Genomic DNA, 16597 nt, shown 5'->3' with positions numbered 1-16597 from the left:
CATTTCATGCATACTCGCACGATGCTGCTAACGAACTGAACGCACACCGGCATAAATCTTCCGTTGAATGCCGGCGTCACACTTACACGGATGCTTATCAGGTAGGGCGCAACCCCGTCTCAACAGTGTTTCCTGGTTAGAACCGCTATCACGCATTGCAGCTCGTTACTCCACATTCAAACAACCGCGCCAATAAGGGGTAAGATACCAGCGCTACAGGCGGCTGCGTTACACAACAAAACGAGTGCGAAGCTGCGGCGGATTCGTGAAGGGCGGTACTTTATAGGACCGCACATGAAAAGAAGAGAAGCTTTTGCTAATAAAGCCGCTGAAAATTATTATGAATTCTGCAATTAGTTTGCAGATTTTTAGCAATTTAAATGTGCAAGTAATTGAGATGCAATTCACTGATTATTTTTTTCAAATTTTGAAATCTGGGAAGCAGTGAATGCCGGGAAGCCGTGTTGCCGCGCGTGCTGTGTTTGCCTAGGTGTTACTGTTAAACACTGTTTCCTTTTTTGTGGTGTTACGTTTAGCTGAAACCGTCCTTCCGTGTCGACGTCTGTTGTTAGCTGTGCCAGCGACTACAGTCGGTTTTCTGTCAGCAGCGATAACGCTGGTAGTGTGTGTGAAAGAAAACTGAAAAGTTCGTTGCGCTCTCAGCGGTGGGTTCTCGTTCACTGTAGAGCTTTGTGAACAGTGTGTTGGTGAAATGGCGCCTTCAGAAGTTCGTCGAGGCGGCAGAAGTGGCGTTTGTCTCAAAAAAGAGGTGTGCAACTTATCTTGGCTCCCAGCTCGGACACACGCGGCTTCGAGAAAATGGTTCCTTCGAATTCTTCTGGGACACACTTCAGGTGAGTGTACGCTTGAAAACTTTCCCTGCCAGACTATGAACTTCCCGTGAGGTTTGCCGCAAAGGTGCTTTTTTTGTTTGTGACGCACTACTTAGGTGTGATTCAGATTACATGCACCAGAAAACGTAAGGCTAATCAGCATTGTGCCGTGTTCGCATTTCTTAGTTGGTGGCGACGTAACTGCCTCCTTTCCATTAGTATTCTGATGTGTGGGCCTTCTGGCTAAATAAATATCGTCAAAACTCCTCACAGACGCTTCAGTTATTAGTAAGTGAAGCGGAAATAAGTGCATCGGTGTTTTTGTCCCTCGGCTTCCCCCTCACCTTAAACAAGGGTGAAATGGTCGCAACAATCAATACTTGTTGAGAGCACCAGAAAAATCGGCCCATTGTTCGGTGTACACTGTTGAAGTTTCAACATTGGGGGCTTCAGCTGTCTGTGGTCATTGTGTGGCCGTTACCCAAATAAGCCCATGTGTACTTACAAACAGTAATTGCTGGCTCACCTGGAGGCCCAAGCATCTTCATTTATAATGCCACCCCCCCCCCCCCCCCAAAAAAAAAAAGTGTTAAAATTGCTCATGTTTGTTTGTCGGCAGTGCTTTATAGTAGTCTAGACTGTTAAATAATCCTGCATACAGAAATGGGAGGAGGGGGGGAGGAGGGTTGAGTAGATAGTTGCGCCCACGTATAAGTGCATGGGTTGAGTGTGAAAGCCTACGAGGTGAGTATAGTTGATTTGGACACTGTCTGCTTGGTGAAGAACATGTATAAGTAGACAGGCTGAGTCAACAGGTCACAAGCAGTTAGGCAACTCGTGTCGCTCCCTTCTGCCATGCTTCCAGCCTCACTCAGCAGCCCACTTGCGCCTGCAGGCACAATTGCGCTAACCTACACCTCCTGCAGAGGTGCACAACTTGGTTTGATGTAAAAGGTTGTTTTCATGAAGTCTACCTAAACGCCCTAGATTTTGTTCACTTTATGTATGCACAGGAGGATTGAGTGAACAGATCAATCTATTCATGTCTGCGTCAGGTTAATGTGTGCGGTGCTTTAGCTGAGTGCAGGGGGTTGGTATTGCTGTGGTTGCATCAACTTCTCTGTTATCAGAAATGAAGTGACAGTGCAACACATGTAGTGCACTCTCTTGTTAACAGAGTTACTGTCTGTACAAAGAGTCATAGCTTGTTTTTGCATGCATGATGCTTGGGAGGCAATATTTCTCTGCATTAGTATTCTTTTTTTTTATTGTGCAGGAAAAGGCCGTGCCCACTTCACTGGAGCTTATTATTTGTACTGCAGGCGGTGCTGGAGTGTGTATAGCAAGAGAACCTGGCAGGTATTCAAGGCTGGCTGAGGAATTGCCCCTTCAAGCTTTGGAATGCCACCAAAAGGTACAGCAATCTTGTATTTTTTCGGCACGCTCTGCATGCTTTCTGAAAATGCACTTCCTAAATCAATATAAGCTGTATCAGTATTAAGCCCAAGGGGATTAACCTATATAAAAAGTACACACTGTACGATTAAATGATAGCCAAGCAGGAGGATAACAGGCTGAGCACCAGACTTGTTCTTTGAAGAAGCAACAACACGTGTACTTCCCATCATTACTCTCAACAGCCAGAACACTCTGTCGTCCTCGTGTTCCCGTGCTCATGTAATCATGCAGTGAGTGTATTTTTCAAATTATAAAGAATCAACTAGCCAGTACCTTGTGTAACTTAACGTTGTAAGATCTGCAGTGTGCCTTATAGCAGTACACAGTAAGGCTTTAATGTTGGAGGTGTGTCTACCAGTGCTTCTTTTTTTTATCGCATTTTTGGCTAGGAAATCCACCTAAACCATCTTTGATTAGCATTATAAAAAATCTCCCAACTGTCATGATTTAGGTGAATGTTAAAAATCCCCATTAAATTATTCAGTAGCTTTCCACTACGGCATGCCTGATAGCCGAGATATGTCCTTGGTGCGTAAAACCTTCCATATTTTACACGGTGTATAGCCATTAGTAGGATGTGATGCAGTTTGTTTCGCATTTCCATTTTTCTCTTATAGCGCCAATGACAACACATTTGTCCAGTTTTATTGGTGCCTTGTGCAGAAATAAGTGGAAATCATACATTTTAAGTTAACATTTACCACAGAGTAAAATGGAGCAAGTTTCTTGAATCTGTTGGATGTTGAGATGAACGATTCCCACAATGAAACGAACAAAGCTGCAAGAGAACATCTCAGATATAAGCAAATACAGCCCAAAACATTTTTACATTTGTCGGAGCCAAAATCGTCCAGCTTATTGCTCCTTATCATAGGGTTATTATGCAATGGCCTCTCGAGTGCTTGCTAGCATGGGAGCAGCAGCGCAGATTCCATTTGTATGGTTGGACAGGCGCGCCGGCAGCGGTGCGGATAATGCGGTTCATTTCGTGCTAGCTCAGTGCCGTCCCTGTTGCCTGATTTTATTTTTTCTTGTGTTGCTTCAAACGACCATGGCTAGAGTTACAAAAATTTTGGCACTCAAGCCTGCGGTGACATTTTAAATGAGCACTGACACGAAAATTTTGTTACACTTTTATTGCTTTTATCGATGCTTAATGGTCTGGCGAAGCCGAAAAAGCACTTCAAATACTTCAGCGCGCGATAGTTAATTACATTGAACAGGCTGAAAGTCGTTTGTTTCAAATTCCCGCGCTTTCATCCCGAACGGCGCATATGACAGAATCCCGGCCTGACCTCACCGCTTTGTGCGGACGTCACCGGCGCCCGCTTGAGAGTGTTTTGCGCCCTCTCGCCGCTTGTGGGGCCATGCGTGTGAAGTGACTTCACGAGTTTTTGACGAGCGCTGTCGTGTCACTTCTTTTGGCTTCACGGGGTGATGTCACGCTGATGTCCATTTGCTGAGTGCCGCTCCGCCCGCTGCTCCGTCGGCGCGATAAATGAGATCCAATTGAACTATGCTCTTCGCGTCGCAGGCCGCTCATATTTAAGCCAGGGTATTCTGTTGAGTGAAGGAAGCGAACTGTGCAATAATAGTAACGCCAAAAATTGGTGTCAGTGCTCCTTTAAGTGGTAATGGTGTATGAGATGAGGCACTGGTGTTAACATGACATCCATGCCTGCTGCACGCTTGTGGAGTGTGAGGCAAGTTGAAGTGCTTGAATGACACTTGTGATGGCTTGAAGACTCGCCTTCCTCAGTCTGAGCTAGTGAAGCTGAGGGATTGTGCGAAACCAAAACGTGTGACGGAAATCATCGCAAGGTGTGCATGTGTTCAAAATTAGGCGATGCAGTGACGACCCACTGATTTGGGCAGACAAAGAGAAAATTGTGAACAAAACAGTAGTCAAAGGGGAAGAAATATAAAACATGGTTAAAGGGGCCCTGAAAGGCATTTTGAGCACACTAAATGAACTAGCGCAATCGCTAGATTGGGTCGCCAACGTCACCTGTGCCAAGTATTACTCTTTTACGCGCAGCGGAAAGCTCACACTTTTGTTGCAAAGTTTGTCGCTTTTTTCTCACCCTTTCCTTCGTGTTTTTGGACGCCGCCATCTTCACATGTCTACATCATCGATTCCCAGATGTTCGTCATGAGCTAGACATCCTGCTATTGGGCGGCTTTTTCACGCACTTCCGGCAAAGAGATGAGTCGTCTGCTCAGCGTCGGCTCGCCGGCTGATCTGCCAGCGGAGTGCCGGAGTGCTTTGACATTTTACGACAAACGAAACAAGTGTAAACAAACGCTTAACCGTTTGTATTGAATGCAACACGGCCATAACACGACGTGGATTTTATCTTACGTGAGTACGTACCATAAAGAAAGTCCCGTGGCACTTCTTTGGTGCAATCGCAGAGAACGCCCTGAGCCGAATGCCCGGGTTTGACGCGTACATTTTATTCAACTTCAAAACAATCCAGAGATGCGTTTCGAACGAACGCAACGTCACAACATGCGTTGCAAGTCTGAACCGCGATTGACAGACGATGAGTTGCCTCCTCCTGCCCGTCGTAAATTCGGCACTCACCTCACACCCGGTTTGCGGGGACGAGCAGCAAGTCACAACTCTGGCGCGCAAGCGAGAAGGCTTTTAGCCAGGCACACTGCACATACCCCATGCGAGGTTGAGTGGTGCGTCGTTCGAGAAAGATAATCCAGACCATGGGAAGCACTATCCACCCGCACAAGTACAATGTCGCATTTCATCGCGAAACGAACGCGTCCACAACACACAGGAGGCGATGCACACACACACACACAGCTTCGGTCGCTGCATTGGCTTAGCTGCAAGCTTCGTTCGGACAATCAGCGATGCTACGACGATACAGAGCTGCGTGAGGACGACGTGCTAACCACTTCACGTATTTAAAAACACAGGGGCAAAGAACTAGGTTCATCGGAAGCAAAAAATCTTTCCTCCATTATAGTGCCTGAAATATACTGGCTAGTGTGCCGAGGGCGGGCTCCAGGCTGGCGCCGGGAGCGATGTACGCGGGCGTCTGCCGCTTGGGGCGCTGCCGTGCGGGAGTGTGCGCGTTCATCCGGCCCGAGCAGATCGCGCGGTTACCTCCGAGCTGCGTAGCAGACGGCAGCGGCAGAACTTTCCATTCCCGCTTGCGACGAAAGCGAACGAAAGCGACGGGAATTCTGTCGCGCAACCAAAATTTGTACCGACCATTCGACAAAAACGATCGTCGCGCGACAAAGCGACGGAATTCCTGCCGCTCTCACTCGCTTTCGTCGCAAGTGCGAACGGGCCTTTATGCGCAATCTCCGCCCCACATAAAACAAGCTCTTGCTTGTCGCCTGAGCATACGGTTGATATCTGACTACGTTACGCTGTGCTTGCCAGTGTATTTAAACGATGTCACTAGGTTTGAAACGTACGCGCTCGGCGTGCAGCTTTGTAAACGCAAGCGGTTTCACATACGCACGCTACTTTGCTGCTAATAGAGTTTTAGTACAGCGTTTGTGGCCTTTGAATACGCTAAACGCTAAATTTTTGCGTCCCGCTACGTGACACCGCGATGGGAGTTTTAGTAGAGCGTCTCATCAGTTTTGCGTAGCGACACGCTAATGCATACGGCGCCATCTGTCAAATGTTTTCCGAAATGTCTCGCCGGCTGATCTGCTAGCGGAGTGCCGGAGTGTTTGGACATTTTACGACTATCCAAACAAGTGCAAACAAACGCTTTCCCGTCAGTGTTGAATGCAACACATGGGTGCAGCTTGTCAGAACACGGGTTCTCGCTGATCGAGTGCAGCGTTGGTTTGCTCTTCGCCTTCACGTTCATCGCCGCTGATAAAGCGATCCGATCCGGCGCGTTTTTTGCACGGTTTTGTGTCGGTTGAAAATGTCTTTTTTCACATGCCACCGGTAGTAGGAATTACAACCACCGCAAAATAACACCCGGCACCAGCTGGGCCACATCTGAGACCGCGCTTTTTGGATAAACAGTGCGCGGTGCACCAAAGGGAACGAGCGCACGATTCTCCCCACGCGGCTGCGAGTTCGCCGCCGATACCAACTGTAGCTACGTACACCGCGAAAGGGCAAGGCCAGGCCGCACACATGCGGCCAGGTCATTCGTTCGCTTTTCCAGCCTGTGTCCATGGTGTCTACAGAGATGAAAAAGCCGAAAGAGCTGGCCCGTAGCAGACGGCAGTCTGTGGGAGCGCAATAGCGGAAGTACGTCACCGCTGAGGAGCGGAGCATCATGGGAGGGGAGGCCAACAGCGAAGAAACAGTTGAAAGGAGGAGGAAATACGGCGCGACGATAATTCGCGGTTTTTGATTTACGATTTCTCAGCTAATACTCATCGCTTTAACAAAATTCTTGCAGGAGGAGATTGCTAATACATTGCTTTATTTGGTTACATGTACATCCATGCATCGGCGGAAGGCATTTCAGGACCCCTTTAAGTAGCACACTAAAGACGGGACAGCAAAGAAGACCACACAGGACCAACAAAGAAGACCACAGAGGACCAGCGCAAGTCCTGTGTGGTGTTCTTTGTTGTCCCATCACATGTATCACAGTTCGAACCAACTTGCGCAAATTTGTGCTGTGAAGAAATAGTTCGAAGCCCACAGTTTATGACAAGTGACCCACCCTCTACAGCAAGCTCAGCTCAAAATTCTCAAACAGCCCAGGTTGATTCTAGGTACCCAATCGGGCTCACCTCATGCCCATCTCGTCAAAGTAGCGGTGGCCTATAGTAGCCAAAACGTTGCACTGCTAAGGCCACAGATGCAGGTCTAATCCTAGCCACAGCAGTCGCTTTTGTAGTTGAAGCTATAAACAAGAATGCCTGTGTGTTGAGTGTCTGCAGGTGATCTAAATGAATCCAGAGCCCACCTTATTACGTGGCTCATAGCCTCATTACGTAGCTTTGACACAATAAACACCCTAAATTTGCATTGTTTGTTTTGTTTTCAAAGTATAGCTTTTAAATAAAGGGAGAATGCTTTTTGGTTTTTATACGCACATGCTTAACACTGAGACCAATTTTGAATTTCTGCAGATGCGGTCCGACTGATGAAAACTATGGACTTCCCTTCAAGATGACCTGCCAGCCATCCAAGGCTGGCTCAAGAATTGCCCAGCCAGGCTTCAAAATGCTTCAAAGAGGTTGAAAGTTTATTTTACTCACTCTGCATGTTTTTTAGAGGTGTAGCATAACTGAATCAACCTTGGAGAAAAAAAAAAGTCGCAGAAGCCAGTGGTTATCCCGCATTTCCATCAGAAGTAAAAGGCTCACTAGTTCCGCTCAAAACAGGCGGGGAAACTTCTTTTCTACTTTGACACACAAAGTTCACGGACACCTCCCCGAAAAAAAATGCTTGGGCCATAAAAATCCAGTGGCCACAATGCCAGCCAGTATGGTGCCATGCAAGAAAGCTACGCAAAGATGGCCAAAATTTGACTGAACTAACTTGAATCACAAGGAGCCTTTTACACACATATTCACCAAGTTCTGATCAATCTTCAAACATGTTTTTCCCTGGATTTTTGATAATACTTAGTTTGCTTTGTTTTGTTGACTGAAAGCATATTCAAAATTAATAAAATAAATAGCCAGAAAATATAAAAAAATAAAGAAAATGTACTTTTTCTTATCCACTTCTCCCCTTGAGCCACCCAATTCGTGCCACATTATTAGTATGCTCAGTATAGTTAGAGTTGTCTGTTTTCATGTTTTATATGAAGGAAAGTTTGACATCCACCTGAATGAAGCCAAGCGGCTACAAAGAAAAGCTATACAGCTTTCTCAGAAACTTCGCAGTTGAAGAAAAATAACATCCTCGTCCAGGATTCTGATTTTATATTTTGTTAAAATCGGCTGGTAAAAATCGGCTGTTATTTTTTAGACTCATAATTGGGGAAAAATGTGACTTTTTTGTAAAACCATTCTGCAATATGTGCTTCTTCATGTAAAATATTCAGATGTACTAAGTAATGCACTCAGTTTATTTTATCAGTAGGCAATTTGTATTTTTTCATGTTAAATCAACAGATGTACTAAGTAATGTACTCAGTTTATTTTATGAGGACGAAGATGCGGTCACTGACCAAGTCAAGGTGAAAATACAGACGTTTCGGGACCCGTACTGGTCCCTTGATCACACTAAGCTGGCGAGAGCGGTAACTCGCTTCTTATTCTAAAATGTGGCGTAATGTGTAGCTTGCCGGCAGATTGCCATCTGCCGTATTGATAGTGTCCTCGGTCGTCTGAATAAACACGGATTCCACAAGCAGTGTGGTGCTTGAACTCTTTTCCTTGGCTATTAGAGCGGCGTTATCCCCATCGATGGAATGGCCATGATTATCGGCGTGCTCGTCCAGGGTGTTCGGCACTTTCCTGTTCTTGCCCGCGTCCCTTTGAGGTTCCTTTCATCTCCTGATGAAGTTGCCAGTTTCGTCGATGTAACTGCAGCTGCAGTCTGCACATGGTACCTTGTAGACAACACCGGGGTATCTCTTGGTGTCCAAGCAGTCTGTCACGTTCACTAGCTGATTCCTCAGCTTGTCGGACCGCATGTGCGCAACGCGAAGGTCATACCTTGCACAGATACGACTTAGAGCTTCGCTGACCCCAGGAACGTATGGGATGCCGGCGCGTCTTCGAAATCGCTTGCCCTGGGATGGCCTGGGATTGAGGACGCGATCTTCAACATTCTTAATAAGCTTCTCCGGGTACCCGCTCGTCAATAATCCTTGATGTATTGTCTGAAGTTCTTTCCTCATTTCGTCGTCACTTGAGCAAATACGTGTTGCCCGCGTCACAAGAGAGGATGCGACAGATTGCTTGTGACAGGCTGGGTGGCACAAATTAAAATTCAGGTAATGTCCGGTATGCGTCGCTTTCCTGAGCACAGCAAACGAAAGGCTAGTTCCGGTACGGTTCACCTGGACATCGAGGAAAGGAAGGCTGCTGTTACACGCACATTCTGCTGTAAACTGGATGGCGGCTTCTATCGAGTTGAGAAGCAGGAGTCGTGGGGCATCATTCCTATTGATAACGCAGAAGCAGTCGTCCACGTAGCGGACAAATAACTTGGGCTTGGGAGCGAAATCGGTGAGGGCCTTCGGGTCAATGACCTCCATGACCAAATTTGTAGTAGTAACAGATATGGAAGCTCCCATGGCAGTTCCGTGGATTTCCTTGTAAAACTGCTTGCGGTACGTGAAGTACGCGTTGCCTAAGCAAAATTCAAGCAACTCGCACATGTGTTCTACCCCTAAACGTGTGCGTTCCGTGAGCGTTTCATCCGCCAGCAAGACCTGCTTGCATGTTGCTACGGCCAAGTCGACAGGAACCGAAGTGAAGAGCGGCTTGACGTCGCAGGGCACCATTACGTCGAAAGTACATTAGCCAGGCGTACCGCTACGGCCCACCGTCGACTTCAGAAGGTCACCGCTGCACCGACTTTCCGGATACTTAAAAGTTATGGGACCGCTCACCGGGAAAACAGCAGCACACATTGCCAATTGTGTGCGACATTTCCCTGGATGAAGGTGACGTAGTGGTGTCCTTCGACGTCAAGTCGCTCTTCATTTCGGTTCCGGTAGACTTGGCCATAGCGACATGCAAGGAGGTCCTGCTAGCGGACGAAACTCGCGGAACGCACATCTTTGGAGGTAGAACACGTGTGTTGGTTGATTGATTGATTGATTGTTAGATTGTAGGGTTTAACGTGCCAACGCAACGCAGGTGATGAGGTGCACCGTAGCGAAGGCCTCAGGATTATTTTGACCTCCTGGGGATCTTTTACATGCACTGAAATCTTGTACACATGGGCATTTATGCTTCTCGCCTCTACCAGAAAAGCAACCGCCACAGCCGGAAATCGAACCCGCGACCTCCTTGCTCAGCAGCCCAACGCCGTAGCCACTGAGCCACCGCGGCGGGTTAGAACACATGTGTGAGTTGCTTGAATTTTGCTTAGGCAACACGTACTTCACGTACTGCGAGCAGTTTTACAAGGAAATCCACGGAACTGCCATGGGAGATTCCATATCTGTTACTACTGCAAATTTGGTCATGGAGGTCATTGACCCGAAGGCCCTCATCGATTTCGCTCCCAAGCCCAAGTTATTGTCCGCTACGTGGACGACTGCTTCTGCGTTATCAATAGGAATGATGCCCCACGGCTCCTGCTTCTCAACTCGATAGAAGCCGCCATCCAGTTCACAGCAGAATGTGCGTGTAACAGCAGCCTTCCTTTCCTCGATGTCCAGGTGAACCGTACCGGAACTAGCCTTTCGTTTGCTGTGCTCAGGAAAGCGACGCATACCGGACATTACCTGAATTTTAATTTGTGCCACCCAGCCTGTCACAAGCAATCTGTCGCATCCTCTCTTGTGACGCGGGCAACACGTATTTGCTCAAGTGACGACGAAATGAGGAAAGAACTTCAGACAATACATCAAGGATTATTGACGAGCGGGTACCCGGAGAAGCTTATTAAGAATGTTGAAGATCGCGTCCTCAATCCCAGGCCATCCCAGGGCAAGCGATTTCGAAGACGCGCCGGCATCCCATACGTTCCTGGGGTCAGCGAAGCTCTAAGTCGTATCTGTGCAAGGTATGACCTTCGCGTTGCGCACATGCGGTCCGACAAGCTGAGGAATCAGCTAGTGAACGTGACAGACTGCTTGGACACCAAGAGATACCCCGGTGTTGTCTACAAGGTACCATGTGCAGACTGCAGCTGCAGTTACATTGACGAAACTGGCAACTTCATCAGGAGATGAAAGGAACCTCAAAGGGACGCGGGCAAGAACAGGAAAGTGCCGAACACCCTGGACGAGCACGCCGATAATCATGGCCATTCCATCGATGGGGATAACGCCGCTCTAATAGCCAAGGAAAAGAGTTCAAGCACCACACTGCTTGTGGAATCCGTGTTTATTCAGACGACCGAGGACACTATCAATACGGCAGATGGCAATCTGCCGGCAAGCTACACATTACGTCACACTTTAGAATAAGGAGCGAGTTACCGCTCTCGCCAGCTTAGTGTGATCAAGGGACCAGTACGGGTCCCGAAACGTCTGTGTTTTCACCTTGACTTGGTCAGTGACCGCATCTTCGTCCTCATCATGATACCTGACCTGACAAACTTTCGTCGAACTCCTGACTTCACTTTATTTTATCAGTAAGCATTATGAGCTTCTTAACTCTGACGCATTAAAAATGATGTTTGTTTCACGCTGGTAACCGGAGATATATCAGGGCTTCCTAGTGAACACAGGGTTCGCACAGGTCCTTGAAAACCTTGAAAACCCTTGAATTTAGAAGTGTCAATTTCAAGGACTGGAAAGTCCTGGAATTTTTAAAGGGTCCTTGAAAACCCTTGATTTTTCTGGAGAGAACCAATGGCCCTGTCTTTTCTCAAGAATTTGAAATGTTTGTCGTGTATTTTAGGTGTTAAAAATGTACAGAAGCATTGTAACAAGTTTTAGTGCATTGCGTGAAATTAAGAGTTTGGTGGATTGTCATTATTACGAGGCAACATTGAGAGCAGCACTCCTCAATAGAATCCATGTCACGATACAATCCAGTGAAAGCTGGCTTCTCTTCTTTATCTTGCATTGCCCATCTAGTCTGTGGACGGCCGCTCATTGCCTGTTTGCTGTGCCTCATACGCTCCATCTGCGTTTGCTCTTACGTGCAAATGGTGGACGTGTACATAGTTTGTCCTACCTTGCAGCAACACTTGCTGATTTTATTTCAGCAGATACTCTTGCTGACAAAGCAGAAGATGCAGGCAACATTAATGGAGTTTTGAAATCGAACAGCCTCAGCAAAACACTAAGAAAAAAAGGAAGACCTCTAAATACCAACTGTGAAATAAAAAATAAAGCTGGGGGAGCATTCACGAACTTGTTAGCGCCTATCTAAATGTGTACTAATGTGCTTAGGTATTGGGCAATAAGAAAATTTTGCATTGTGTTGAAAAAAGTTATAAATAATCCCAGATAAAACATTAGATGGGGGCCTTGAAAATGTGTTTTGTGGTCCTTGAAAGTCCTTGAAAACCCTTGAATTTTTGCTTTTGAAGCCCGTACGAACCCTGTGAACACCATCCAAAATTTGGCGTTTGTTTGGGAAATGAATCAGTAATGATTACAGTGGAGAGCATTGATAAATATTAAAAAATGAAATATTTTGTCCACAAAAACCTGGTCATAGTGTTTTACACGTCTTTGTTTATGCACATATCATCTGCATGCGCAACATCACGTCTTTGTTTATGCACATATCATCTGCATGCGCAACATTTCGGTCATTATTCAAGATCTCTCTGATCGTTGAATGTATCTCAGCTGGGAAAAGGTCGTCTCAATACCAAAGTTTCCATCAGCAAGGCACAAGATTGTCAGTGAAACATTTGCCGACCTGCGGTAGTGACCAGTAGAGTTCTGTCAATACTCAGTGATTTTGGAAGCTTTTCTTCTGGGGCTTGCTGGAATTCTAGTAAGTGCTGGTTGAAAATGGCGGACCGTCAGCCCACGATTGTGGAGATCGCTCCTTTGAAAAGGTCTATTCAGGGGAGAAAGCGGGTTTAACCCAATTCTGACACATGTTGAGGGTAAAGATACAGTAAATTCAGGTTTTACCTGAAAAAAAAAAAAAACCCAAGTATAATTGAAAGTTGGGTTGAAATGGCATTATATTTTGTCATTACAAGATGCAAAACTTTGCCAAATAATCAGGTGTCCACCACAAAAAAATGTTTCATTGTGGGTATTAGCCTGGAAGGGATTGCAGCCAATATTCCACACCGCCTGTGTTTCTGTTCCCCCCTCTTCTAAATTTGCTTTAATATTGTGGAAATTGCTCAAATGATTTTACGCTGCTTTATATTGCCTAACATGGTTGTCAAGCAACATTTTGCTATTTCCTGCAACTAATTTGCATTATTAACCTGCTGTCATATTGGCCATATTATTGGCATCTTGCACAAGTGGCACTCTGAAACCACTGAAATGTATACCCACTTCCCCCCTCTTTATCATCAGTCGCTGTTGACTTCCCCTACCCAGGCCTTCCAGGTGTATAAAGGAAAGAATGGTTAATAAACAATTTCTCAGCAAGAGTTCACTGGCTACCCGCAAAATAGTAGCTACCTGAAGCATTTACCTTTGCCCTGCCTTATTGGTCTAAAAAAAGCCTCCTTACTCAAAAATGTGTAAGTTTGGTGTTTCATTTGGGTGCGTGTCTGTGTATACTCAGATTAGTGTGTTTATCTCATCGCAGGAAGGTTAACCCTCCGTCATTGGATCAGCATGCCTGGATTTCCACCACTTCAAACATCATCAAGACTCTGCCACTTTAGGTTTTCGCTGTAATGCACATGTTTTGATACATTTTCTGTGATCTCTAACTTATTTTTGATGATCATTCTTTTTAGTTCTTGCAGTTGACTTTTTTCCCATATAACATTGAAAGGCTGAAAGGCATTCAGTATCTAGTCATTTTTTATAAGCATGTTTTAATGACTATGGCAATTCTCTCATTTTTAATTTTCTAATTTTTGCCTTTTATGCATAACATCTGTATAGCTTCAATTTGAGTGCTTCAAGTTTTTATTTACATCCACATCTTTTATTCTATTTTGACTTGTCATGATTTATTTGAATAATAAAATGGTTAGTCTTGCAAAAGTTGCTTAGTGTGCTTATTGTTGCATTTAAGGTGTGTCTAGAAGCTTTAGCTCACTCAAGTTTGTCAGGCCACATGAAATGCAGTGAAATGAGGGAATGCTGTCCCATCCATGCAATGTCAAAGTTGTTTTAGATGAAACCAGTTATATGTGTGCACTCTTATTCTGATAACCGCATTTCTATGTATTCTCTGGGTGTAAAACAGGACGAGCTATAACAGCCGTCTTGATGACATCTTAATAAGATGATAGCAAGATGACTACAATAACGGTTGCGTAAACTTCTGTGAGAGGTTCTCGTTTATGTCTCCACAACTACTAGAAAACATCTTCACAAGACATTATTTCTCTATCTGGCATGCTTAGAAGTCACCTCGTGGATTGCTATGCAAGATTTTTGAGAACGTCGTCAAAACGGAGAATAAACGTTTTGTTGCTTTCAATCCAGATAGCTATGAGGTGTTTAGTACTCGTCCTGTAAACGTCTTGTTGGAATTTTTAGCAGTCTCCGAGATGTCGTCAAGAATATCTTGCAAGACGTCTTGTAGCTCAGGCATAGCGTCGCGTTAGCCGAGCTACTGGATGGCTATCTCACGTCTTGGCAACGTCTATAAAAATCTTGATCAGGTGTTGCGTAGACATCTTGGAGGTCTTGCAAAGATGTCGTATAGAAGTTTGGTAGCTGCCCTAATGTGCAGATCAAGATGTCTTGGACAGCTGCACAAGATAAGTTTGAGACCTCTACAAGACGTGCTTGCGTTCACTGGGTTAGTGATTTATCGTGCTCTTCTTCTGTTTTCCCGTGCACAAGAATGTCATCACTAATGTTGATAACTCTTGGGATGCCTGCAAGGACCTGCCTTATTGTGTTTTGGAACAGTTCTGCTGCTGCATTGATCCCGAAGTTCAAGCGCTTGTAGCGGTATAGTCCAATAGGCGTTGTGAACGTTGTGATGTGCCTTGACTCTTCATGTGACACCAGTTGGTGATACCCGTCATTCAGGTCAAGCTTTGAGAAGACTGAGGCACCAGTCAGGCTAGTGACGAGGTCTTGTAATGACCTGGTTGGCCCGACGCATATCTACACATATGCGTACGACACCCGGTGAGTGGGGTTTGGGTACCGCAACAATCGGAGAAACCCATGTGGTGGGGCCAGTTGCCTTCTCAATCACGTCAAGTTTTTCCAGCCGCTAAACCTCTTCTGTGACTGCATCTCGGACACTAAATGGGATGGGTCGCAGTTTTTGTGCTACTGGTGGAACCGACTTGTCGATATGTAGCTTCACTTCAATGCCTTGAAGCTTCCCTAGACCTTCAAACACCCTGGGGTAGGCACTTTGGATGTTCTGAGGAGATGCTTACTTTGTACACAATGTATACAAGTCCAAGGGCTTCAGCTGACTTGAAGCATAGTAGGGACTCACTCAGCGTGCTTGTGACCAAGATGGTTTCTTGTAGTTTGATGCCTTTGTATACCATTTGAGCAGTGAACTTGCCTAGTAAGGGGAGCTCAGTCTTCGACCCATAGGCGAATACCTTAGGCACTGGGCCACTCAATGTTGGTTTGTTGGGCATAGCGTCATACGTCTCTAGGCTGATAATATTCACTGTTGCCCCTGTGTCCACGATGAATTCGATGCTGTGATCGTTGAGGGACACCTTTACTCTAGGAGCTTTGCTGTTGACGCGTTGTATTGCAAAGGCCTGGTCGTCAGAGTCTGAGCTCTGCTCCACTATTCTGTGAGCTTGGCCTTGGTGTCGGTTCTTTCCCTTGCAGACTGCAGCGAAATGACCACGTTTTTGGCAAGCCTGGCTAGTTTTGTTTGCTGCGGGGCATGAGGATCGTCCGCGCTCATGGGGCCACGATCCACCACAATTGAAACATGTTTTTGTTCGATCTGTGGATGTGTCTTGCAGTGGTTTGTACTCTGATGCGGATTTCGAGTGTTTTTCCCGACGCCCGACTTGGTTCACTTCGACGGGGACTGACGTTTGCATCTCCTTCAGCTGCCTCGATGTTACTTCGTACGCGCGTCCTTGAGTCAGGAGTTGTTCCAGTGTTGCGTCAGTCTGGAGTGCAAACCTTCGGAGCTTTGTGGACGTAGTGCCCAACCTAATCTGAGACTTGATTTCGGAGTCGAGGTCGGTGAAGGAGCAGTACCTTGCTAGGGAGCAGAGGCGTGTGTAGAAATCGTCAATCGTTTCACCCTCTTGTTGAGTTGTTTTTCTAAAGTTGAAGATTTCGGACTCACGATTTATTTTCGGCGTGAAATGATCATGGAGTCGTTTCTTGACCAGCTCGTACTCGTCTGGTTGGCTGGCTTCACCTGAACTGGCGCTACTGCTGGGGGTTGTCGGGCTTCCTGGCACCGCCGGCGTCAGTGAGGCGTAAACATCGTACATTTCTCCGCCAATGTAGTGGAGGAGAAGTGCTTTCTTTTGCGCGGCACTGGTTATTTGGAGTGCAACAAGGAGGTTTTCGAACCTGTCTATCCATCGCCGCCATCGGTCGCCAACGGCTGCCGGTGCGGTACCGCGTTCGAAGGGCGGGAAAAATGGCAAGGACGGA

The 16597-nt window shown here is 46.3% G+C and overlaps 1 long non-coding RNA gene across 2 annotated transcripts; it reads left to right on the top strand.

Annotated features, from left to right (window-relative positions):
• The first annotated feature begins 340 nt into the window (after positions 1-340).
• On the top strand, positions 341-14742 carry LOC144147376 (uncharacterized). Of its 2 annotated transcripts, none has more exons than XR_013317906.1 (4): positions 341-854; positions 2156-2247; positions 7377-7483; positions 13620-14742. It is a non-coding gene; the product is annotated as an uncharacterized LOC144147376 (long non-coding RNA). The 2 variants fall into 2 exon arrangements; XR_013317905.1 differs by having other exon boundaries at positions 2110-2247; positions 13620-14741.
• Positions 14743-16597: the final 1855 nt, after the last annotated feature.

The sequence above is a fragment of the Haemaphysalis longicornis genome, unplaced genomic scaffold, assembly GCF_048455015.1.
Source record: "Haemaphysalis longicornis isolate Haplotype H1 unplaced genomic scaffold, Haemaphysalis longicornis Haplotype H1 scaffold_7, whole genome shotgun sequence".
NCBI lineage: Eukaryota > Metazoa > Arthropoda > Arachnida > Ixodida > Ixodidae > Haemaphysalis > Haemaphysalis longicornis.
Note: the sequence above shows the minus strand (reverse complement) of the source record. Positions and strands in the feature narration are given on the sequence as shown.